Below are 27,401 nucleotides of genomic sequence, written 5' to 3' on the forward strand. Positions count from 1 at the left end.
ATCAGAGTAGGTAAAGAGCGAAATGTCTGAGTGTGTTCAGTTCTGCTCAGATTTTTGAAAATCAAATAATGCAAGAGGTTTATCAGCACAGTAATTAATTAATTTTTCTAAGAGGACGTTTCGTATGTCGACCCTTAGCCGAGGATACCTCACTGGAATCTTCTGATTTTTTCTTGTAGATTGTGTAATTAGTGCAGTCTTTGTTTATTGCTAGCACGTAATTGTAGAGAAAATCTCCTTTGTAGTTGCAGTCTTTCATTGTTGTACAGTAAAACAGTTGTGGCATGCACATAGATTTGCACCAAGTATTTTGCAGGTGCGCTTGCAATTAACTAGATATTATTTTCAGTGCTATGTTAACGTGTTCTCTTATTTTTGCTCTTCAAATTGTGCTTTTCTGTGTTGTCGTGTGAAATATTGTGACAATAATGGCGTGTGAAAAACGTAATACTAGGCTCCAAAGTAAACTGAGAAATGACAGTGAAGACGAAAGCAGTGTGTTAGCGCCACCGTGTAATGAATTAACTAATGTTCAAAGTAGTAATTTGGTAACTGTGCATAGGGAAATGGAGCGGGCTGCAAATAATGGTGTAGGCAGTGAAGTAATTAGTGAACAGGGAAGCATTATCGATCGATCGGTCGGCAACAGCTTTCCTCAGGAATCCAAAATGACAAGACACAATCTTGCAAATACCATAGATTCAGGTATTGCGTCCTCGCCGTTTTCTCAAATAACTCAAGACACATTCTCTGCTTTTCAAAATGCGAATTTTGCTGGTTCAAATGCATTGCCGAATAGCACTGAGGAACATGTTTCAGACACCAGTGCATTGTTATTGCAATTAATGCAACAAATGGGACAAAAGCTTCAAAAGTTAGACACAATGGAACAAAATCTTCAAAAGTTAGGCACAATGGAACAACACCAGAGACAAACACAGCAACAGTTAGACACAATGGAACAAAATCGGAGACAAACACAGCAAAAGCTTCAAAAGTTAGACACCACACTTCAACAAACACTTGAAGATTTAACTACTAAGTTACATAGCATTGAATCGAAATGTCAAAAAGTCTGCAATGACGTAGAAACACAAATTTGTGAGCATTTTCAACCTATTTTTTCGCGGCATGAAAATGCATTACAGAATCACGAAGCAGCCATAAAAGAACTGCAAACTATTGTTCATGAAAATCATGAGACCTTGCAAGCTAAAATTTACTCAGTTGTATCTATCGATTCGGTTACGCAACTTGCAAAAACTCAGGAAAACTGAAAGGACACAATAGATACTCTGAAAATTGGTTCAGAAAGACATATGGAGGAAATTAGTTCATTATCAGAGAAAGTAGTTGAACTTTCGGATCAGCTAAATAATTTATCTACGAAGGTAGATGATAATCTGAATGACACAAAACCGGTAGCCTTTAATGACACAGAAGAGTGCGAACAAATTAGGAAATTCAAACAAAATCAGAATCAAATTAATACGCAACACCAAAGAGAAATCCGGGAAGTACGAGATCAGCTGACACAGGTAATACAAGAATTACGTATTTCAGGGGACACTCGCGCTCCAATCCGGGAACAGGGACATAGAAATACGGAACAGCCACAAAATAATAACACAGGGCACTTCGGAAATTATGAAAGAAATTGGCAAGGTACACTGAATTTTGAGATGGAACCGCCGACTCGACGTAACAATGACCGACATGCGACTCGCCGACATGATGATTTTGACTATAAGCTGTTCATTACTACACGTAAATTCAAAACATTTAAGAATTCTGGCAACGACATTCATCCACAAGCGTGGCTCCATCAATTCTTTCATTGTTTTCCTCCCAACTGGTCATTAGATCACAGACTGGAAATTATGTGTGGCTACTTAGAGAATGAACCAGCTGTAAGAATGCGATCGGTCATTCACGATTGCCACAGTGAAGGAGAATTTTACCATGCCTTCGTCTCAGCATATTGGTCTCAAGCCACACAAGACCGAGTAAAACATAGCATCATAATGATCAAACATGTCGAACAATCTGAATTTTCAAGTCTTGTGAAATATTTTGAAGACATGTTGCACAAGAATCAGTACCTCTCAAACCCATGCAGCCCCTCAGAACTCATCCGCATTTGGTTAATCAGATTACCTGAACATTTACGACATATTATTTTGGCAGGACATTGCAAAGACGAAATTGAAGCTTTTCAGGGACTGTTACAAGAACTGGAAATTGACACTGACGATCACGGGACACGAAAACAGGAACATAACAATTACAGGTCACATCCGTTACAATTCCGCGTTGACAGAAATAATAACTGGACATGAAAAGGCTATTCTCACAACACAAATCGTGAACAAAACAGATACCACCCATATGACAACCACTGGCAAAGTAATAGTTACAGAGAAAGATCGCATTTCCGTAGTAATGAATATAACAGAGAAAATCATAGAAACAGACAATATGGCAACCAGAACTACTATTATCACAGGAGACAGAATAACTTCAGTACTGTGATAATTCAGGAAAAGTTCTCCACCACTTAACCGACAAGAAAGAAAATACTGGAACTACCGACATGACAGACGATATAATCATAACGACAGATCTGAATTTCTTCAGAACTGGTGGGATTCAAACAAGGCTGGGCCCTCTCGATAAGGTGAATTTGTAGGAGTTAGGTCTCCTAATCCCAATAACGACGCGTGCCAACAAGGAGACAGACAATGACTTGCACCGCAGGAAGCCACGTGCGCCAGCTGGCTCAGCGAAAAATAACATAGACACTAACCTTGAGAAAGATTTTAGCATTCCTTACCGACGTATACACCATGATAATTGCTTTGAAGTTGAAACTCTGCGTACTAGGAAAAGTAAAGGATTGCACCACATTTCACATGTAAACCGTTTGTTGACAGATAATGTTCTTTTTAACTTTGTCTTTGCCATAAAACTTTTCACTTCACTTTACTAGTATGCGTTGTCACACATTGAAACTGTTATCATGTAACAATGTTTTGAAGTTAACTATCCAGTCTAGAACTTAGGGAACATGTTTAGACAGTAATTACCACTGCATTATGATAGTGAACAGACGACACAGTGTTATTGTGTGTGTACATTCTTGCTTGTTAGTTGCACGATTACGTAACGACTATAAGGCTCACATACTTAGAACATATACCGGCACTGCCAATGAGATTTTCATGCAACATTTTGGTTTACTTGAAAAGATATTCTTTATTTGAAGTTCTCTCTGTGGGATTAAAGATGACTTAGCATTTGGTTTCTTTGATAGCTACACGATTATATCACTACGCTACTAATATGTGACACAACTTACATTGTTGCTTTTGCGGTGTTTCTGTTTTATATCTGCACAGTTTTTCTGTATTACTCTGGAAAGTAAAACATGTTTTAGTAGTACCTTTTGTGGTATAGCTACAATGAGACAGCCTTTTCCGTAACACAACTTTACGTTACATTATAGTACTTTCTTGATCATGGTAAGGTGCATAATATCTACGATATCTATGCGCAAAGCATTTCACTTTCATTTATGATGAGGTAAATACATTGACTTCAGCAGAACTTTGCTTACAGAGGACTATAACTACGACACTTCCACAGAATTATCTTACAGCAAGACGCACATTTAGCGCTGCAGGGCATGCATTTGAGTGATTAATTTTGAACTTAAAACATTTATTTTTAAAGATTTTTGAATTACAATGATATAAAGGTTTTCCATGATACATTTAATTCCATTGCTGCAATCTGTAACACCTGAGGGTATAATTACATTAATCCTCAGGGGGGTACATGCTTACTTTGTGTACCATGTGTTTGGCAAGCACTAGGAGCCCTAGCTAATACGGTATATGCTTAAACAACTTTACACATCGATATCATATTTCTCTAACACATAAATTTCACAGCTATCTGATCATTTAACTGAAATAGACAAACATGTTTTTATTACTATGTCAGCGACAGATGTTTACGCAATTACACAATTGGATAACTTCACACTTATAAAATTGTATTTTGTCCATACTTTATGAACTGTTCATATTTTTTTTTGGAACCATTGTGATACTATGAGAGCTTTGAATGTTATGTTTGGTATAGGATCACGATTTTTAAAGTACGAATGAGGTAGATGACGCTATTGAAATTAGCAGAGAATTTTTTTTTCAGGTTTTGAAATTATTACAGAAAGCTACGACGTTTTTGAGATTTGGCTGAGTTTTTATGATGTTATTATTATGATGACAATGTGTATTATGCTACTGAGGTATGTTTATGATCAATAAGCTGATGCTATATGAGGAATTTGACTATGCTATGTATTTATTATGATGAAATATTGAAGTGTCGACGCAGGTTTGACGTGACGACAAATATGTATATGTGTAATAAGGTAAGGAGTAATGAGTAGTGGTTACGGACTCTGATTCACGAAAAAGGATGTTGGAAACCAAGAATCGTACTTTAAGAGTTATGAAATGTGTGTAAATGCGTGAATGTATCACAATGCCACCGAAAATTTTTTGCACACTCTTATATTCATATGATTTTATTTCTACAGATTTGGAACGCATATCTTTCGACCTGCGAAATTTTATTTGTATCAAACTGTCATTGTAGCGGAAACTGATGTTGTAAATATTTCGGTAAGGAAGGTAGGTCACTGTAAGCACCCAGCTGCGTGACAGTTACCTGAACAAAAGCCATTAGTGTGTGCCTTTCAGAGGCACAGGTGGAAAAAAAGAGGCCATTATCCTCGCTATTGACATTCCTTTGTAGAAAGCATCGCAAATACGACATGCTCATTACTTGGAAACATATTGTACTTTGTGCTACTTACTGAAATGCTTATGAACTGATGTGAAATATTCTTACATCTGTCCACCTGATTATGACAAGCGTCTTCGTAAGAGAGTTGAGAGAATTTCTACTAACTTATGAAATGCCACATAATTATTCATTGATATTTTTATGCTTTGCTTTTCATAGTTGCTTATTTCATTTGATATCTGGTTTCCAGCTGTATTACAGCATCGGTATTATAAAATAAAGTGAAATGCATTTGCTAATGTGAAAACTTTCTGTCAACAGATCTATTAAATAATAATTTTATGATCCACGTTCTTCAAAAAAGGAGCACTTGGAAAGGAAAGAACAATAAGAAGGGATTAATAACAGTTACTGCATACATAGTTTTTGTCAGTGACTCGGTAACTTGTCTGCTAGGGTAAGTTACAGTGATGCATCACTCTAGTTTTAAGATGTGACATAGGTGTTAGACATGGCCATCTTTAGTGTAATATTTTTTCTGCTTGAGCTTTGTCATGTTTACATATAGGTTATTGCGTTTGCTGCTGCTGTTTGCCAGGCATAGTGCTACTAAATTTCACTTTGTATTACGCTGTTAAGCCAGTTTTACTACTGATTTATTTTTCTTGTTTTCTGCACATTGCCTTATATTAATTGTAATATTGCAATTGCTTTGCTAATTTATATTTTTTGTTGCTTGCTTTGCCAATTTGCTGTTTTTGTCATTGCTGTTTGTGTTAATTGTTTTGTGCTGCTGCATTGCCTCGTCCCTTAGTTTAGCATCTGAGCTCAGTAGATTTAAGTTAGCTCAAGATGGGGTAGGCTATATGAGAGAACGAGTTATGATGAATTGGAAGAAATGCATTGAGAAGCTATAAGAAAATGGTTTGGCCAAAAAAGTAGTGTACAGTGGAGAACAACTATTTTTGAAAGAGGATGTGAACAGAATACAAAAAGCATGCTTGGATAGGATTTTTTCTTTGGTGGAAACAAATGTTGAAATAAGAGGAAAGATCTACAGAATGAAGTTTTGGGTTGGATCCCAGTACCAAATGTCACACTGAAAACAAACCCTGTCCTGTATTTTCGTGTTATTACACTGTGTGAATTTGTGTTTTTCCTGTCTTTATGTGTTTAGCTGATGAGAGTTATGTTGTAGCATTTTTCTAATACTATGTTATTTACTTTGTAAAGATGCTTAGACATTATTTATTCTGTTTTGTTTTAATGCTCATGTGTGAAGTTGATGTTCCAAAAGTTATTCTGATCTTTTATATATTTACTTATGACATAATTCCTGTAACACTGATGTATATGTTTATTTCTATTCTTTTGTAAAGCCTGTTGTTATCTGTATTATTATGTTTTAATGATGTTTTCTGTATCTTTGTAATTGTATTCTCATGTTATAAAATTGTAATTCACACCAGTTCATCAAATTAAGTAACTTGTAAGCATTCATTTCACTGCACATATTTCTGTTGGTCATAGTATATGCACAATATGTGAAAAAAAGAGGACTGTTAGTGTCTGGACGTGTGTTAATAATTCAGCAAGGGACTGGTTAACAGCATTGCTGGTTCTAAGGACAATTCCAAAAATTTTGTGAGTGCACAAGTGGTGGTTTATGGACTTGCTATACTGTCCGCAAGAATCTTCAATGGTGATTGTGCACCTGCACAGTCGCAACAGAGGGCTGCTGGCCGTCTCTACAAGGACTACAGTGGGTCTGCATCTATGATGACCCACCAATACCATTATTTCAACAAGAACTGCAGTGGGTCGGCACCTCTGGTGGCCCACCAATACCATACACTCTCCCAGGACTACAGTGGGTCTGCTCTGTGATGATCTACCTACCAATATTCTTCTACTTCGACTGACTCTGCTGTGGGTTTGCTCTGTTGTGGCCAATTAGATGTCAAGAGTCAGCACAGTCTTTCCGTTGGAAGGACAACACTACTTCTTCAACACTGCATGGAAATCCACTACTCCCATGTGCATTCTCTTTTACTGCTCAGACTTTGAGAAAAAAAACACTGCAATTTTACTGTGATGAATGATGGGGACTGTCTTTATGGACTGTGAGAAAATTTTAGCTTTTGACCAACATTGTATCAATAAGTGCGTGCATTTGATTTCTTTGTTATTGAAATTATGAAAATTTTTTTCAAATCTGCATTGGCCACTGCCCAAAACAATTTGTAAAATTTTTTGTGCGGAGCATGGGGGCTATGTAAGTAGGCTGTATATGTTTTTTATTGGTAACGCCACGTAGCGCTCTGTATGAAAATCACTGGCTGTGCTGTGTGCAGTCTGTGGCTAGTTTGCATTGTTGTCTGCCATTGTAGTGTTGGGCAGCTGGATGTTAACAGCGCATAGCGTTGCGCAGTTGGAGGTGAGCCGCCAGCGGTGAATGTGGGGAGTGAGATGGCAGAGTTTTGGACAGAGACAGCAAATTTGTAAGAATGGATGTCATGAACTGCTGTATATTTTATGACTTTTGAACACTATTAAAGTAAATACATTGTTTCTTCTCTATCAAAATCTTTCTTTTGCTAACTATGCCTATCAGTAGTTAGTGCCTTCAGTAGTTTGAATCTTTCATTTAGCTGGCAGTAGTGGCGCTCGCTATATTGCAGTAGTTCGAGTAACGAAGATTTTTGTGAGGTAAGTGATTTGTGAAACGTATAGGTTAATTTAGTCGGGGCCATTCTCTTGTAGGTATTATTGAAAGTCAGATTGCGTTGCGCTAAAAAAATATTGTGTGTCGGTTTAGTGTTGATCAGAATAGGTAAAGAGCGAAATGTCTGAGTGCGTCCAGTTCCGCTCAGCTGTTTGAAAATCAAATAATGTAAGAGGTTTATGACCGCAGTAGTTAATTAATTTTTCTAAGGGGACGTTTCATCCTGGATGAGATTACTTCCAAGTAAATGTGTCAGGCTTCTTATGTTTTGTTTTTTATCGGCCTCTCTTGGCCAACTCTTGTTTCTTTTGACTCCGGTAGTATTAGGTTTCGAGGCCTGACGGCGTCTTTCACTAGCAGAGGGTAACCCCAATGGCAACTTCAGCGGAGAGGAAGACCTTCAGAACGGCGCAGCTTGTGGAAGAGGGAACCCAGAAAATGTGACGGGATGAGAATCAAAGGCAAGGCGTTTATCGGTAGCAGTGTTGACGCCTAGCGAGGCGGCGGAGGAGCCAAATTACCGTCAACGACGGCACCTAAGGGAAGGAGGCTTACTGCGTGGGTAGACAGGCCTCATAAGTCAAAGTGAAGACAACTTGTCTAACAGAAGGAGTCTGTAACACAAAAATCCCTGTTCCAGTTGGTCAAGGAAAAAGGCAAACGATTTTGCAGAGCAGATACAAAAACATAAATGTAAGAGTGAATAGTGCAACGATGAAAAAGTTAAAAGGTAGCAAAATGTGGACCCAGTAGATACCAATAAACTGAGGAGTCGAACAGCAAAATAGGGCAACTGCTGGAATATTAGCAGATAGGAAGTGGAAAAAAGCCCTCGCGTCCACATGTATGCTCGATTTAAGATTTAAACGGATATCACCTCTTGATTCGGCTATATGCATCCGAGGAAAGAGGATATTTGGGGTAGAACAAATAAAAGTAAGAGAGGATTAAGGATATGGAACACAGAAACAAAAGAGCCATTAAGAGAAAACCAGAAAGACAGTTTGAATTTAGTACAAAATGTCTCACAAATATCTGAGACAAGAGAAAAATACAGACAACACAGCAAAAGCAATAATAAGTAATGCACATAGGGAGAACTGGAACAGGTTTGTCACTCAAATAGAAAATAATGTGGATGGACGTATCGAATTCTCTTATAAAATCGTGAGAAGCCTGAATAAGACGGAGAGATATACTGCAGAGATGAATATAACAGAAACTCCGGATATGTGAAACACTATAAAAATATTTGGTGCAGTCGTAATCAGATGATTGAAGAGGAGGAAATGATGGAAACCAAAGTCTTAGATCCGACAACTATAGCAGAGCTGGAAGAAGCGTTAAGGAAATCATAAACCAGAAAGGCCCTCGATTCAGAAGGAGTTACTGGGGGCTACTGAAATACGGAAGAATGCTACTGAAATGTGGATTTCTGCATCTGATAAATATGTGCAGGCCTGCAAACATAATCCCTGCGTGGAGGAGGTTACCAAACGTAGCATAAATCTTCTAGGAAGGACATACATCCAACACAAAATTTTAAAGAGGAGTAAGAATCTAGAATACAGAATACAAAATATATGCTACAATGCTTAATAATCGTTTGCAGCCAAAACTTGGGGCCTAGTTATCTGAAGTTCGAAATGGGCTTAGAAGATGAAGAGGAGATGAAGATCTTGCGCAGTTAAGATACAAACAAGACAGTGTATACTGGAGAAGCGGAGAGAATATAACCATCGGACATATATCGCTTCTTCGGTACTGAAAAGGCATTCGACAAGTTAGATAGGTGGATACTAAGGGGAATTCAATGAAGTCATGCCTTAAACATTTTGTTTTAGCAACAAAAGTTTCTATCTGAACACACTCTAAGTCGTATTTTACAGGTCCAAAAGAGCTGATATTTTGGACGAGGGTCCAAGGATTACGCTGCCTGTTTTAGCTGAAACGCGATCAATATGTTTGCCAAGTAGTTCTTGGACTTATCGGGCTTTCTGATGTGGTCACCTGACAACTAGTGATTTTTCTGTGTAAAAATTGTTTACATCGTGTGTTTCATTTTGTGTCATTGAAGCTATTTTCAGATAATCTTTACTGCTGTAATTCATTTGACTGCCTTCATTTCGAGCTTTACTGCAAGTTTCGAAAATTTCCACAACAAGTCTGTTTAATTTGGTAGGTTCCATTTTTAAAGAAAAATAGCCATAGAATTGTGTGTGTGTGTGTGTGTGTGTTGGGGGGGGGGGAGTGTGTGTGTGTGTGTGTGTGTGTGTGTGTGTGTGTGTGTGTGTGTGTATGAGGGGGTGGGTGGGTGTATGTGTGTCTGTGTGTGTGTTTGGGAGAGTGAGGTGGAAATGCAACCATACAAACCTCGAAACGGTAGCAATTACGTTTAACTTGACTCTTTAATTTTGTATCCTATTGTAGACACTGATAGTATTACAACACCATGGACCCATTAAAATTATGTTGGCCACCACCCAAGTTCACTACACTGCTTAGATCCTTGTACTGTATGTGATCGATGACTAGTACTCATAAACAATATCCTGTGTTCACTGTCCAACACTCTATGCCCAAACGACTCTCACGAAACCTTAGATGTTCAGAATGTAAAATCAAACTCCCAAACTGTTATTTTATTGGGCTACTAGTTTCGGCGACATATTACGCCATCTTCAGGCCCCCTGACCGACGTGTAGGAAGATTCCAACCTCGGTTCTGGACAAAATAGGGGATAGCATTCAAAGGCTGGTATCTGAAGGTTTTTGAGACAGCGATCACGTCGGTCAGGAGGCCTAAACATGTCGTATTATGTCGCCGAAACTGTTAACCCAATAAAATAACACGTTAGACGCCGAAAGGTGTTTGATTTGACATTCTGTACTGAACAGCCGAGGTCACGCAACCATCTTTGAAAAGATGGGCATACAGAGACTTTACAAGTTGGTTCACTCAGAAGAAAATGGATATATAACCAAAATAAATTAATCACAAAATTCATATAAGCCGTTTCAGAACATATGTGAAAAAGCTTTGGAGACTGATAAAAACGTGTTTAGAAAGTTTCACTATAGGTATTAGTGATGGTTTACAGTGACTGTCAGTGTTACGGTATTTCGGAAGAATGAGTAATGTACATAAATCGCTTTTCGAATACTTCACTTGCGGAAAAAGACGTGAAAAATCTGCGGTAGTTCTTTTAAAGATATTAAAGAGTCACCCAACCCATTTTGGATCGTAAAGTGGGAGGCCAAGGAGAATCGACAGTCTAATAGAACATTTAATGTCAAACAGGATGTTCTATATAATACGTATCTGCAGTGACGGTTGTTGTTCTCGGTGCAATGTTAATGCTCGTTACAATGTTGTTGCTCGTTGGTTTACAGCCTGTTGCTCTTCCTTCTAAACACTGTGAACGTTAATGATTCAGACACTGCTGCGAACGATGTTTCACGTCTCGCACTACAGTGACACTTCTTGTGATACTAAGGCGCGCTATGTTTACGATACAGAGCTCTTTCAGAGAGCCCTGTAAATATGCAATGGCAGCTATTGTGCGCCGTTCGTGTAACGCGGATTATCAGATGCAGAAATCGGTGGATGCTTCAGTACTCATTGGAAGCTATGGTGGAGATGTTTGATAAACAAGCAGTTTGTGAGCGCATGCTCACCCAACACACGAATTTGTGAAGTAGTTCGAACACGAGGCTAACACACAAACGGCAGGGGAACATTGGGACTGAAGAGTATGTAAATATAGAAGGCGAAACTGCATACTGAACAGAACAGAGCGACAAAGACTGAAAATCACCCTCAAGATGTGCCGTTACAAAATTCAACACATCCAAATAATGAGTGCACGTCTACAGTAATTCAGTAGATGAATGTTTTACAAGTCGAAGAACCTGTCATACTCACCCTTTCTAATGGTCGATCGAAAAAAAATTTCAGTTTTTGAAAATGAGAAATAGTTGTTTAGTGATGAAGATTCCATAGGTGGTTACGCAAAAAACCATGCGTCACTCAGTTTAAGACATTTTTCCATTATGGGTTTATTTCTTTCTTGAAGTTAACATTAGCTGGTTTTTGTAACAGGCGATCGTTGTGTAGCCCTTTTAACATACACCGTTATTTCCAACTCGCAACACATTAAAATGCCGTTTGGTGTATCTTGAATACAGAGTGGAGCGCCTGTACAAATGACACAGCAGCTATCGATACCTCTCAATAACCGAATCTGCTATTGATTTTGGCTGTAGGCAGTTTCGATATGTCTAGACTAGACTTTTGGCCAATGGGACTAGCTGAAGTCACAGTTGCATCCAGGCTTTTTTTTCCTTTTTTTTATGGAAATGAGCGTTTGACGTCATTGGCCGAGAGGCCCCTTACGCGGCAGGTCAGGTCACCTTGGTGCAGGTCTTATTACATTCGACGCCACACTGGGTGACCTGAGAGCCGGATGGGTATGAAATTATGATGAAGACAACACATAGCCAGTCCCTGAGCGGAGAAAATCCCCGACACAGCCGGGAATCGAACCCGGGCCTGTAGGACGGCAATACGTCACGCTGACAACCCTGCTGTCGGGGCAGACATACCCAGGCTGGTGAGACCATACTGAAAGCACCTACTCGTCATGAGCATCATGAATAACCACCGAAATCTTCTTCAGGTTAAGCACAGTGTCATAACAGTGTGACGGACCTTCTTGTGACAGACGGGCGTCGAAATAAACCATTGCAATCGAATCTAGCAACATTTTATGATACCGTGCAAAAAAGCAAATGAACTTACGTCTCTCCTGCTGATAAAATGTGTTAGTATTTTACAACACATTGTTTAAACAGGAATACTTCTAAAAAAGTATATGTTTGCGCCTACAGTCGCAATTTATTTATTTATTTAGCCTATTGGCTAACGGTTTAGGTTCACAGTACCATCCTCACGCCGTCACGCTTGCTTGGGAAGTGACTGTGTTTAACACAAATAGCACCTGCTGCTATTCTGCGTGTGTATAAGGAGTAGTCATAAGGTTTCAAGTCTTACCTTGTAACAATATTATCGATATTACATATAATTGTATTATCTAAGTTCTTTGTCTGCTTTTACTTAATGTGATTTCTGTATAACCATGATCTTTGATATAACTTCCAAGCAAATGTTTTATTGATTGTTTATGAAAATTTTCGTAGTTGTTATTAATCTATGAATCTAATTTCAAAATTAATGTGGTGTAAAAGAACACAAAAGTTAAAACTTAAATTGTAATACTGGTCCACACATGGGGAAAATAGGCTTGTAGTTATGTAAAACTTGGAGGAAAATCTCTGCGCAACGAAACTGACTAGGTGGGAATAGAGAAGGTGGCTCTGGCGGTCGAACAGCAAAGTGCCTTTGTAGCATGAGTTTTGTTGTGCGAAGGAAATTTCTTCCAGTCAGAAAAAAAAATACGTATGTCTGTAGTGAGGTTAACGCAAGAGCCGAAGACAAAGGCGGTGCACCAGCAAGTTTCCATATTTAGACTCGTTATGCTACTGTCGTTGTAAATCTGTATATGTTCAAGTGAGGTGTTTCCCTCACCAAATTCTGTGTATAGTGCGGAGGAAATGGTATATTTGCCTGATGTTAGTATAGCATTTCGAAATGCAGAGGCTGTGGACTCAGCTGTTAGCGGTCCTATGGGTGCAGACACGCTGCAGTGTTTTTGCAGCGGAGTCTCACTCGCCCAAGGACGGCTCTGAAAGCGTCTGCTACACGCTGCGCACCTGCTTCTTTCTGCTTGCTGGTCTGCATCTCCAAGTCGCACCTGGAACGCTTCACCGGCGAAGGTGACATTCTGCAGGTTGCTAGATCGACTGTACTCAGGCACTCAGGTGCAGTAACGCCGAACTTCTAGATTTACTGTCCTGCTTTTATATTTACTTTTCCATTATTTACAGATTCCATGGTACCATGCAAGCCAAAGACACTTGTAATGGAACGAGTCAGTATATAGTTTTCAGAATGCTGACTGGAATGTTTATAAACAAAGGATTAAAGAGTTAATAAACACGAAAACAGAATATTAGTAAACAATACATTACAGATAAAAGTTCTGAAACTCGAAAAATAGTGTACGAATCGACAATCCGTTAGAAAGAAAAGTTCTCAGCTACAGCGAGGAACTCGTTTACAGTCTAGGTGCATTGTACCACAAGGAAACCTGTCGGCTTTGGGGTTTCTCCGTCAGTTTCTTCAGTTCTATTGGAAGCCCATGGAAAATGAAACCTGCTGTCAGTGCACACCTTTACGTACAGTACTCAAGGAAGTATTAATCATACGCTGCATATTTTGTTACCCTTGGTCTAGGGTTAGCGTCATTGATTAGTAAGCAAAACGCCTTCATCCCGATTTCAAAAGATGCCACCGCTTAATTTTGATTAATAATCAAATTCAAATGGTTCAAATGGCTCTGAGTACTATGGAACTTAACATCTGAGGTCATCAGTCCCCTAGATCTTAGAACTACTTAAACCTAACTAATCTAAGGACATCACACAAATCCATGACCTAGGCAGGATTCGAACCAGCGACCGTAGCGGTCGCACAGTTCCAGTCTGAAGCGCCTAGAACCGCTCGGCCACACCTGCCGGCGACTAATAATCAGCATTGGCGGCCGAAAACTTTCGGCATACGAAGTCACCCTCACCTTGCCAGAGGCCTTGTCAAAGAGGACCAAGGAGCGTACAGAGATTCAGGGTCCTCTGTTGTCCTTGTGGTGGGAAACTGCTTCTAAAGACGGAAGAATGATCAACGGCATGAGGATGCAGAAGGCAACGTAAACCACTGCATCAAAGACACTTGAAGTGTATCCACAGGACATGTGGTTTGTGATTGAAAATGCGTCGAAATATTCCGGAACAGACCCCCATTTGGATCACTTAGAGGGGACTGCCAAGGGGAAGTGACCGTGAGATAAAGTATGAATAATTAAAGAAAGGACAACGTTCTGCGAGTCGGAGCGTAGAATTTCAGAACCTTGAACGTGGCAGGGAAGCTAGAAAATATATAAAGGGAATGCTCAATAGAGGTATAGTAGGGATTCAATAAAGTGAAATAGAAGACAAGGATAGGGTAATAGCAACAGCAGCAGAAAATGGTATAACGGGAATAGCAGTCGTTATGAATACGAGGTTGGGCAGAGATCGTTTCCCTGCGAACAGTTCAGTGGTAGGGTTATTCTTATCAGAATTGACAGCAAACCAACACCGACAATGATTATTCAGGGATACATGTCGACGTCGCAAGCTAAAGGTGAAGGGACAAACAATTAGAGAGAAGGAGACTAATTGAGATCGTAATGAATTTCAGCTATTAATAGCGAATAATCTCTTCAAGAATCACAAAAGGAGAAATTGTCCTTGGAAAAGACCGGGTGATGCGGGATGACTTCAGTTAGATTACATCTTGGTCAGACAGAAATTCCAAAATCGGATTTTGGAATGTAAGTCGCACCCAGGAACAGATGTAGACTCTGGTCACAATGTAGTAGTGATGAAGAGTAGGCTGAAGTTTAAGAGATTGGTCAGGATGAATCAATACGCAAGGAACTAGGACATCAAGGTATTAAGAAATGAGGAGAAACGCTTCACGTTCTCTAAGGCTATAGACGCAGCAGTAAGGAATAGCTCAGTAGTGAGCATATTTGAAGAGGAATGGAGGAGAGACAGGCGTTCCAGTATTAGAATCTAAGAGAACTTTGGAGGACTAAAGGTACAAGTGGCAAAAGAGATGGATAACGTCCCATTAGAATTTCGAAAATAATTGGAGGACATTGAAACAAAGTAACTATTCACATTGGTGTGTAGAATGTTTGACTTTCGGAAAAGTATCATTCACACAATTCCGAAGACTGCAAGAGCTGACAAGTGCGAGAATTTTTGCACAATCAGCTTAACATCTCATGCATCCAAGTTGCTGACAGGAATAATATACAGAAGAATTGAAAGGAGAATTGAGGATGTGCTAGATAATGATCAGTTTGGCTTTCGGAAAGGTAAAGGCTCCAGAGAGGCAATTCTGACGATTCGGTTGGTAACGAAACAAGACTAAGGAAAAAAACAAGACTCACAGGATCTGTCGACCTGGAAAAAGCGTTCAACAATATGAAATGGTGTTAGATGTTCAAAATTCTGAGAGAAACAGGGATAAGGTATAGGGAGAGACGTGCAATACACAATTTTTACGAGAGCCCAAAGGGAATAATTAGAGTAGATGACCAAGAAAAAAGTTTCCGGATTAAGAAGGGTGTAAAAAAGGGACGTAGTCTTTCGCACCTACTGTTCAATCTCTACTTCGAAGAAACAATCACAAAAATAGAAGAACGGTTCAGGAGTGGGATTAAAATTCAAGGTGAAAGGATATCAGTGATACTATTAGCTGACTAACACGGTTATTTTGGGTGAAAGTAAAGAGGAACTACAAGTTCGGTTGAAAGGAATGTAGAGTCTAATGACTACAGAATATGGACTGAGAGTAATTCGAAGAAAGGCGAAAGTAAAGAGAAGTAGTAGAAATGAGAACTGCGAGAAACTTAACATCTGCATTTACGGTCACGAAGTAGATGAAGTTAAGGAGTTCTGCTACCTAGAAAGCAAAATCACGGACGGAGCAAGGTGTACATCAAAAGCAGACTAACACTGGCCAAAAGAGCATTTCTGGACAAGAAATATCTACTAGAACCAAACATTTGCCTTAATTTGAGGTACAAATTTCTGAGAAAGTACGCTTTGAGCACAGCGTTGTATGCTATTTAAACAGGGACTGTTTGTAAATCGGAATAGAAGAAAATCTAGGAGTTTGACATGTGCTGCCACATACGAATGTTGAAAATAAAGTGGACTAATAAGGTAAGAAATGAGGAGGTTCTGGCAGAATCGGAGAGGAAAGGAATACGGAAAACACTGACAAGGAGAAGGGATAGGATGACAGGACAATTGTTAAGACATCAGGGAATGACTTCTATGGTACTATAGGGAGCTGTAGAGGAAGACAGAGACTAGCATACATCCAGCAAATAACTGAAGTCGTAGGTTTCAAGAGCTTGGCGTCAGCGAGGAATTCGTGGCGGGCCGCCTCAAACCAGTTGGTTAAACAAAACATATGTACATCGTTTCTTCCTAATGAATGAGTTAATATTGTCAACAACAAATCCGGGGACGGTATACATGTACAGGTCTGGAGTGCCGAGACTCCTTGCCAAGTGCCTATACGAAGTTCTAGATCCCACACCGTTTCTGGGCGATGAACATTTCTTGGTGAGTTCACAGAGTTGCCGGAAAACGTAACGACACATAAGATTATAAAATTAGTATAAAGTAAACCAAGCTTTGTATTTCAATGTTGCAGTCGACATTATTTCGACAGTGACGACAGCATTCAGTTTCTGCACAATATCTTTACCGTTATACTTTCAAAAAAGCCTTCCATCTAGTCTCAGTACTAAGAATTCAAAATTGTCTACTATACAGACTGAACTCCTCCGAACAATAAAATCTAGCTTTTATAAATGATTCTTTGTCGGAAACTGTACACAGTGCCTTTTCTTATGGTTAAAAATTAATGTTACCAGAAAACCACGTGCTGATGTTACTAAGTGCCCTATGAGGAACATCATTTATATTACGTCCCGTGTGTGTCTGGTAATATGTGTCCTATGTGCAAAGAGAACAGTTTTACGTCGTGGGTTATATTCAGTTTCAGGTCATTGGTACATATCGAGAAAGCAACAGACTCAAAACAGAACCCAGTCATACCATACTACTCCAGCACGAATGCACTGTACGGACCACGTAGTATCGTTAAATCAAAGAAAATACCTATTGTCCTCTGCTAATAGTTTAAACCTACTAGTGTCCACACACAAAAGTATTTCTGTCGATACTCTCTTCCGAAGGCAAGATGAAAACCTGAGAAAAAACTCAAGCAAGCAATGCTCCGCATTCTGAACCTGATGGTCAAGTCGCCATGTCACCCTCTGTCAACAACCTCACTGAATGAAGTGAGCACACTGCTCCTCTCCCGCCCATTGTCGTCTTTGCTGACCTAGAAGCCAATAAGCCTACTGTTCAATTTGCATCACGAAGATGAGTGCACTCCATCCCTGTCCTCCCACCAAGGAATAATTTTCCTTACCCTAGTGGAAGACGATTAGGAGTAATTTACTGATTATAGTGAACTTTCGAGTTAGGGTTCATCCCGATAGCTGAGTGGTCAGCGCGGCTGTCTGTCACGCCAAGGGGCCCGGGTTCGATTCCCGGCTATGTCGGAGATTTTCTCCGCCCACGTACTGGGTGTTGTGTTGTCCTCATTATCATTTCATCATCATCAGAGGAAGGCAACGGGAAATCACCACTGGAATCACTTCCCTAGACGCTCATGTGGTGGACCTCTCTGACGAGGCTTCCCCCATGACAAGAACTGCCGTAAGGCAGAACACAAAGTTTCAGGTAGGTGAGTTGAAGATACCCACTCTAAGTGATGAACGAGTGTTGTGTTGCTGGTAGCATTTTTTATTCAATTTTGGAACAGCGTTAAGTGTGAGGTGATGTTACTATCTGTTTCTTCTCTGTACTGCTTAAAAGATTCAGATGACGTAACAACATCTCGACAACATAGGAGAGTCTGTTGTGTCCACTCCAAAAATTTCGCTCTGCCAGCAGTGGCATATTTCTCTGTAAAGAGTGTGCAGTGATTGACGTTTCTTTGGCAGAATGCCAACTTCGTGTTCAAAAAATTTGCATCTTGAATGTAAAAAGAGGAAAGTTAACTGCACGTTACTTTGTTTTTCATGTACTTTGCAAAAATTTTCTCCTGTCGTATTGGCAACAGCATCCCATCCATGAAGAGCCATTAGAGTGTACAGAGTTGCCGACTGTGAACTGGGATTCTGGGGTTTCTGTACCGGGCAGCTGTGGTGTAAGCTTTCTGTTCCGGCCCGTTGTCAGGAGAGCGTTCTGCTCGAGGCCGATAAAGAGGATGTCATTTCTAGCCGCCGTCTGGTGCTGGTCGGTGCACGGTAGCTGCTTCAAGGGAGTACAAGTAGCGCAATAGTGGTAGTGTGATCTACAATTTGTGCTGGTCGTTATTTGTTTAGTTTTTCAGTGCAACTTGTGTTGCTTATTTTTGTTTATAGTTAAGGCTTTTATTAGAAATGTTTACTTCCATTATGTGAGCTGCCCAGGTAACTAGATTTTTTTTGCGCTAGTTCGAAACAGATTTCCACACTATTTGGCCGTGTTAGTGTTCTTTTGAAATTTAATTCAGAATTTTACAGAACTTTGCTCTCTGTTTATCTCAGTGTGACTTACGTCAATCGTTAGAGCAAATAAATAATCTCAGTCTTGACTCAGATTTCAAGATTTTTTTAATTTTCCCTACAAATTTTCCTGGCTATGCGACCCATTAAAAAAGGAAAAAAACTATAACCAGTTGTATTCCCAATTCATTAATTTCGCTGTTTCGGCATTGTTCTTGTGCACAGTGGGCAACTGCGAGAATAGCTTACTTATTGTACTGTCAAAGCAACGAGCATCACACCTGTTTGTCTTACATCATTACGACATAGTTCCTTCAGATAGTATTTTATCGAAGAAACATGTATTGCACTCGCTTGTCTTGCATCAGTACACTGTATTCTTAAGTGTTGTTATGTTGAAGCAAAGAGCATTGCACACACACACACACACACACACACACACACACACGTCTTGCATCAACGACGTATGTCATTCGGCAAACAGAATCTGGTTCAGTATTTCTACATTAGCACATAGGTGTGTGCAAAGGGTAGCAGGAACTTGAATGATACAAAGGATGACACACAAATGGGCACACACGCACACACACACACACACACACACACACACACACACACACACACACACACACACACAAACGGCTAGAGAAAGGAGGGACGTGACACAAGAAGGACTTTGAAAAACTGGCCACAAATTAGAGAGAAAAAGAGGATTCTGATGGTTTTATATCTACATCTACATACATATTCCTCGAGCCACCATACGGCACAAAGCGGATGGTATGCTGTACCACCTCTAGTGATGTCCTTTCGTGTTCCACTCGCAAATACAGCAAGGGAAAAACGACTATTTGTATACCTCCGTATCATCCCTAATTTCTCTTATCTTATCTTCGTAGTCCATACGTGAAATGTATGGTGGTGGTAGCAGACTCGTTCAGCAGTCAGTTTCAATAGCCCGGTCTCTAATTTTTGTAAATAGCGATCTTCGAAAAGAACGTTGCCTTCCCCCACCCCCCTCCCCCCAGTTATTCCCATCTGACTTCCCATACCATCTCCGTAACACTCACGTGTTGTTCGAACCTATCTGTGACAAATCTAGCAGCCCACCTTTGAACTGCATCGATGTCTTCTTTTAATACGGTCTTGTACGGATCCCAAACACTCGACTAGCACTCAGGAACAGGTAGAAAGAGCGCCCTATATGCGGTCTCCTTCACAAATGGACCACACATTCGCAAAATTCTGCCAACAAACCGAAGTCGACCATTCCTGTGCCCCATCAAAATCCTCACATGCTCATTCCATTTCATATCGATTTGCAACGGTACGCTTAAATATTTAAACGACGTGACTCTGTCAATTTGGAAACTGCTTATGCTGTGCCAGAATATTACGGGTCTGCTTTTGCTACTCATCTGCATTAACTTACACTTAGAGTTCGCTACCGTTCGTTTTGTCTAAGTCATCTTATTTCCTCCTATAGTCACTCATCTTCGACACCTAACAGAACACTACAGCATCATCAACTAACAGCCGCAGACTGCTGCCCATTCTGTCCGCTAGATCACTTATGTATACAGAAAATAATAACGGTACTATCATAAGTCCCTGGGGGACTCCTGACGATATCCTTGTTTCTGATGAACACTCACCGTCGATGACAACATACTGGGATTCATTATTTATAAACCTATGCTCGCGGTTCGAGATTTCCGTCAAGCCAGACCCGCACCATCTGGCTCCAGTACCAACACAAGCGGAAGTGACAACTAAGATTGGCTTCAGACTCTTCTCTAGTCCGCTGTGGCCGAGCGGTTCTAGGCCCTTCAGTCCGGAACCGCGCTGCTGCTACGGTGGCAGGTTCGAATCCTGCCTCGGGCATGGATGTGTGTGATATCCTTAGGTTAGTCAGGTTTAAGTAGTTCCAAGTCTAGGGGACTGATGACCTCAGATTTTAAGTCCCATAGTGCTCAGAGCCATTTGAACCATTTGAAGTCCTAACAAACAGCGAGGATCACCAGCAATTGGCAATACGTTGCCTACTAGTGCAGATGGATGCGTAGAAGTAATTTGTTCCGGACCCTCGAAGCCATGCTGTCGGGACTGAAGAGTGTCCCTCCGTCCAAAGGCCCGTACAGGCGCCGTCTTAATTCCTCCGAGTCAGCGCTCCCGCACTTATCTCTAATTTCAGCATTTACACAAGTAAATGTGCAATCAGTGTTGCACATCACGCAACGACAGGAGAAGTGGGAGAGAGGTGTTTGTGGACTGACTAGCTACTCTGGAAATTTGACATTAATGTATTTAACTGGTCGATTAATTTCTGTGTTCAAGCATTAACTTTTCAAAGAAAGGACGATAGTTACTCTTTCGGAACCGTTTTATAAAGGAAGTGTACAAGCATTAAGTATTTGTGGGTCTCCACGCACTTATAATCAGTTTTAATGGATAACTGCGTAGTTATGAAATGATTTGTTACGTCACTTCGCGGAAAGTCGTCAAAAACGCCTTTCATTTATTGAGTAGTAGAAATTGACGCACATTTCCTCCTACTGTAGTAACGTCGGTCTCTGGTGTCTAAAACGGCTATGATTGTTCCACCAGCAACTTTGAGAGGACAATTATCCGTATTACGATTTTATGATTTAGACGAAGAGGAATTTAAATTGGAGTATCGAGGTAGTTCTCAGAAAAGGTGAGAGAGGTGAGAGAGAAGGAGAGTGAGGGGGGGGGAGGGGGAGAGAGTGACTCGATGCCTCGGGAGACAGACACTAAGCCGGTAATTACAGCGAAGTAATACGGCAATACACGCCGCCGTGGGAAGAGTCCGGCGCAATGAAACAAGAACAGACGACCCCTCTCGCTCCGCAGTGATGCGTGTCGTCCGCGGGGGAGAGGGGAAGGGAGGTGGATATAAAGAAATACCACAAAGACGAGCAGGCGAAGAAGGGCTCCGCGAAATTAGATCAGCACAATTTATGACGCATACGATCCAATTATCGGAAAAGGAAAAAAGGAAAAGAGAAATGAATAACCGCTCGGTGTCGACTTAATTACACCTCGTATCCGTGACGACTCACGCTGAAACTTGGGGTCTGGGAAGCGGTGTCGGCACGGGCGCTGTAGTAGGACTTCTTAAGGACGTAACATCGCCAACTGATGGCTAATTTATAGTTTCGCTAGAGCGATGTCTCGTGATGGAGATTTCCCCAGGTAATTGCGGCCGTTTTGTGGTGGTGTCGGCCGCCGCTGAGGCTGGCGCGGGACAGGGAACGGCTCTTGGGAGGAGAGAGGTCGGCTGGGCGACCGACCGTGGCAAGGGGAGGGGGGGGGGGGAAGGAGGGAGGGAGGATGAGCGCATTAGTGCTAATTACAGTGTTTCCCGGCGGCCTCTCGAAACGACTGAGACGCGCTCTGCTAGCAGGACGAGGTGGCCACGCACGACGGGAAGGTGCTCCCCATTCCATCAGCATCAGGCCCTCCAATCTCTTTCATTTCTTCACTACCAATTTTCAGACTACTCATGCTGTTTCTCTCTTTTATGTTTTGGTTTTTTTACTTACCTCTTCGTATTAGGCGTGTGCTTCTGGGATGAGAGATTCCAAGGAATGCGTTTCTGATTAAAGACGGGGGTGAGAGTTGTAGCAACGTCGAAATAAACGGCTCAGCAACACCTCCCAAATCGAATTAGTCATCGCCAGTGACGTGCTGAAATGTACTGCGCGAGAGAAGCCACCTGGGCGGCGAGCTGCGATATTGACCACGGATGCTGCTGGCGTCGGACCTGCGTCGGAGAAGCGAGAAACGACATGTTGCATATAGTGCCAGTTCGATAACGTAGTTTATTATCACTTGGCTTCTGCTTCTACGGATTGCAATGGGATCCGTCGTTTTTTGTTCTCATCAAATTACCAACCAGCCACAGCAGAAATATTTCGCGCACTACGTACAGCATCATAAGAGAAGAGCCAATTTTGATTACTGTACGAGTTATATTGTCAAGTAATGGTGAACAGGAATAGAAGAACTGATTGAAGTCTGTAATACTTCTATTTTATGTTGAAGGAGCAAAAATTGACATATGTGGAAGTCACTGACGGGTCAAAATGGAAGTTTCGAGCTCCAAAACTTTGGTGTTCTGAAGAGACCGATCTTAAGCTGTACGCTTTGTTATATTTCACATCTGTAAACATTATCTCAGCTACGGGTGACCTTTAATTAGTCGCCTCATGTGATGCTACTCCAAGCGGGTGTCAAATTCATGTGCGCAACGGAAAATATTGATCGCTAAAATGATGATTTGGCGCTGTCTGACTATCCCCTGAAGCAGCTCTTAGGATCTCTTAATGTTCTGTAACATACAAATTTCAACCTCAACTTAAATGAATGATTAAGGCAACTAATACTGCTAAATGATAAATGTTGTACATTATTATACATTTATTGTAGATTAAAAAACAACCCTTTATTACAAATGTCTACATTTCATAACTAAAATTTCTGAGTAATTGCCTAACTCTGCCCCTTTTTTTGGCCACACAATCTAACAAAAATAAAGCGAATTGACTGACATCATCTACACACCAAACACTAGAAGTCACTACTTTCAACGATGATCTACGGTGGTGTGAAACCTCAGTGGAAACAAACTAGTGTGATCACAGCTGTTTAGCTTTATAGCCATAATAATCCGAAGCAATTAGCAAGATCACGATATGCACTGCATAAAGTTGATTGGAGTGATGGTTCTAGTAGACGTCTGCGATGATGGCAGACCTCCAGCCACAAAATAAAACTCTTTCAAACACTAGGACGGCTGAAGGCAGCCCTGTGACTAATATACTCTAATACTGTCTTCTCCTCTCTGTGTTCTACAGACGAGAAACGCGAACTCCCAGCCACAAGGACGGAGTTCAAATAACGTCTCAACGTAAGTATAGACAGAAGAAGTGCTCTCAACGAAGACTTCCAACCTGGAGGCGAAGTCCAGAGTCATAAGTTCGCAACAGTACAGTGCCTAACCGTTCTAACTATAAACTCTCCTGAGAGCAACGACAGCAAGTCCGCCTGTATTAACAAAGCTGATACTGAGTGACCATCACACAACGGTGCTCAAAAACGGAAGACCACTTCTCTACACCGCTGGCCTCCCAGCACAGCTCGGCTCCCCTCCTTCGTAACTCAGAAATCGAATCATCTTCTCGAAACCACGGAATATTCTCCCTCTCTACAGATTCTTCCGAACGCAGACCATCCATATTTTAGTATTTTGTCGTTCAGCGCGGAAAGTTTGCGAGGAAATACTTTTAAAATGGTACGATTCTGAGTAAAAATCCGCGGAAATCACTCAGCCTGCGTGATTTCTGAGGTAACGCTTCCTCGTTCCTCTCAGCTGCGTCCAAGACTTTCATAGTTTCCGAAGTATAATCCTTCCGGCCTAGTTACAATACCAGCTAGCTGACACTGTATTGTGTTTCCACACCCAGGTGTCCAGACTGTCCGTCTTGGCACTTCCAGTGTCAAGCAGGTCCAGCACACTTGTGCGGGCTTTTTTTTTCCACCCAGGGCTTGAGTGCCGCCTGCCGTTCCATCTCCTCTGGCTTTCGAACCTCTACTAGTATTGGCAATCATTCACTACGCAGTTTTTTTTATATTAAAAACACTCCATCACGTTTCATGCAAAAGCATTAACGATTATTTACAAGGCATACGTTACAACGTTAGTCTTCTTTAAATATTCATATATATGATGTACAACCTATCAAATGATACTTAATTGTGGTTGTAGATGACGGCAAATTATGTAGATGAGTGCTAGTAAGGTGTGAAATTATAGCCACCTTACAATACCTCCACCTAATGAAATATTTTGCACTAGGATGGGGTATTTCTTTTAGTATTATCTTATCCAGTACAAAATAAAATAACCATCAATTGTCTGTACAAGCGAACTAATAAGAGTATGAGGGCAGAGAAACACTTGAACCACGATATGTTCTTCTACAGTCATCCTGCGTTCATTCATGGGTTTACTGCCATAAATTTATTTATTAAATGTTTAATACAATCTGTCTGCCTCTCATGTTTGTAACATTTTTCCGAGTTGTGGTCAATTGGAATATACAATATCAAAAGAAATGTAATCAACATTACAAAATTTTTATGTTATTTCAAAAATTGCAGTTTCCATCTTTCTTTAGACTTAAGTCCTATGTTCTCTGTCATTCATCCATCCCCAAGACATAGGTTGAGGCAAGAAATATAAAAGTAAGATATCCTAGTCTTTCCAAACTAGTCGTCCAATAAATTACGTGTTCTTCATTTAGCCCTGAATATGCAAAACAAGCAGCTATATCAATTATTGTAGAGGTTATCTTTTGGTCGTTATACAATGATATAAAAATCTGTGAAACATCCTGCGTAATTGTTTTACTTGGCCATACTTATGCTCTTGGCTTGTATTTAAAAAAAAATCATTTCACAAACTGATTGACCAAGTCCAGTGCTCCCTAAATATTTCAAAAAGTGTTCTTTGACAAACTGCATTTTCATTTACTGTGACAACTAATGTTTGTAATAAGAGTTTGAATCAACCACCAATTTTAAGTAATGTGCTTGTTCACAGTATAAAAAATTTAATACATTAAAACCCATAGCGTCATTAACAAAGAAAATGACAAACAATAATTTTACATAGATACATACACAAATAAAATTCTGGAAATACACAAATATATAAAAACAGTGAAGGACATAGCACCATTATCATAGAGAATGATGTACAATAATTTTACATGATTAAATACACAAAAATTTTCTTAAGACTACCTTGAAAAATAAGTACGAGACGTCTGCATACTGCGAAATATCGGAAACTGTTAGTTTGTGAGTGTAACTGCTCAGTGTTCACTAAATTTTGCGCCTTTTGTAAAAAGAGACACACTGATTCGGATTTCACGACACACTTTCATCTTCATTTGTGTATGGGGAGGGAAGCTACAGCATTTTTTTTTTCGAGTTTAGGAAACGACGATTGTTTGAGATCAGTCATGGTGCCTTTGGAAGTCAGTCTTTGGACCCTCAGCCTATTGCTGATCCTGTCAGGTTACCAGTCTGTCGCAGAGTTGATGGTTTCGAAGGATCCTTGGAATAAATGGCCAGGTAAATGGGTGTATGTTTTGAAATAGCTAAGTTTTCGTCGAATTTGCACACAGTATGAGGGAGGTATATCCAGGTAGGATCTCTACAGGTCACCTAAATTTCTTTTGCGTCAGCTAAGAGAAGTGTATTCGTATCTAGTGTTCGGTTCTTCATGTTTGCCGACCGGTGTGGCCGTGAGGTTAAAGGCGCTTCAGTCTGGAACCGCGTGACCGCTACGGTCGCAGGTTCGAATCCTGCCTCGGGCACGGACGTGTGTGATGTCCTTAGGTTAGTTAGGTTTAATTAGTTATAAGTTCTAGGCGACTGATGACCTCAGAAGTTAAGTCGCATAGTGCTCAGAGCCATTTGAACCATTTTCTTCATGTTTGTTCTTTTCCTATGTTTGTGTTCCTACTCTTCTTTTCTTCATGTCGATTCTTTCTATTGATATAAATATTGTATTTTGGACAAGGATATCGGTAACTGTGGCGAGATAGGTTATCTGTTTGGTGACGCTATGTATGAAATTGAGACATTGTGTGTAACTCAGATTCCGCAGAAGTCAGTACCAGGTGACTGACTGCTACAGATTATGATGTTTATAAGCCTCTGTCTGGCAGAGAACACTCGAAGGATAAGCAAATAGTTCACAGTTCCATACAGCTATTAGCGGTTGTGCTGAAGGCTACACTGACTGTGTTATGTGTGCAACTGGCTTATCTGATCTCCATCGTGTAGTACAACAGTGGAGACAAGTCATTAGTGCCGTTTAAACACCCATCTTGCCCGGACGCAGCAGGGCAGCCGCCTGTTACCTGCTCCGCCATTGTCTGCCGCCCTAGGACTTCTGGTAGCTGCTTGAATAGGCCAGCTGTTTGCCCACGTCCACATGTCCAATGGCGTCCCTTGCTTCCGCTCCATTCCATCTGCACGTCAAATTGTTGCTTCCAATGTGCCTTGCAATGTTTTTCTTGTGCATCCGCTGCTCACTCTTATCCGCAATTAGTTTACGATCTACACAAATACTATACTATACATACACAAAAACATTGACTTTTCTCTGTTATGAAATATTAAATTTTAAGATGCATTCACAACTGAGGTCATTTATCTTCACATTTATTATTGTTCTATTTGTACCATCAGCCAAGACGCTCAGTTATTAACTGTTATTATTTTGGTCAAAATTTCATATACTAGTTAATGTTAATTATGAAAGAACATTTCTCAACCTCTGTGGTTTTTAATTATTAAATATCTGTCAGCACCTGTATACCTATGAAAAATACATGTTCATTAGTTGTCCATACAACAGTAGCATTATAATCCTCACCAAATCCCAATATTAATAGTTGCAAATACAACTTTTTAAACTATTTGTTAAACTACTGTTGCCATTAGGATGTTCATACTAGT

This window comes from Schistocerca piceifrons, chromosome 5 (assembly GCF_021461385.2).
Source record: "Schistocerca piceifrons isolate TAMUIC-IGC-003096 chromosome 5, iqSchPice1.1, whole genome shotgun sequence".
Taxonomy (NCBI): domain Eukaryota; kingdom Metazoa; phylum Arthropoda; class Insecta; order Orthoptera; family Acrididae; genus Schistocerca; species Schistocerca piceifrons.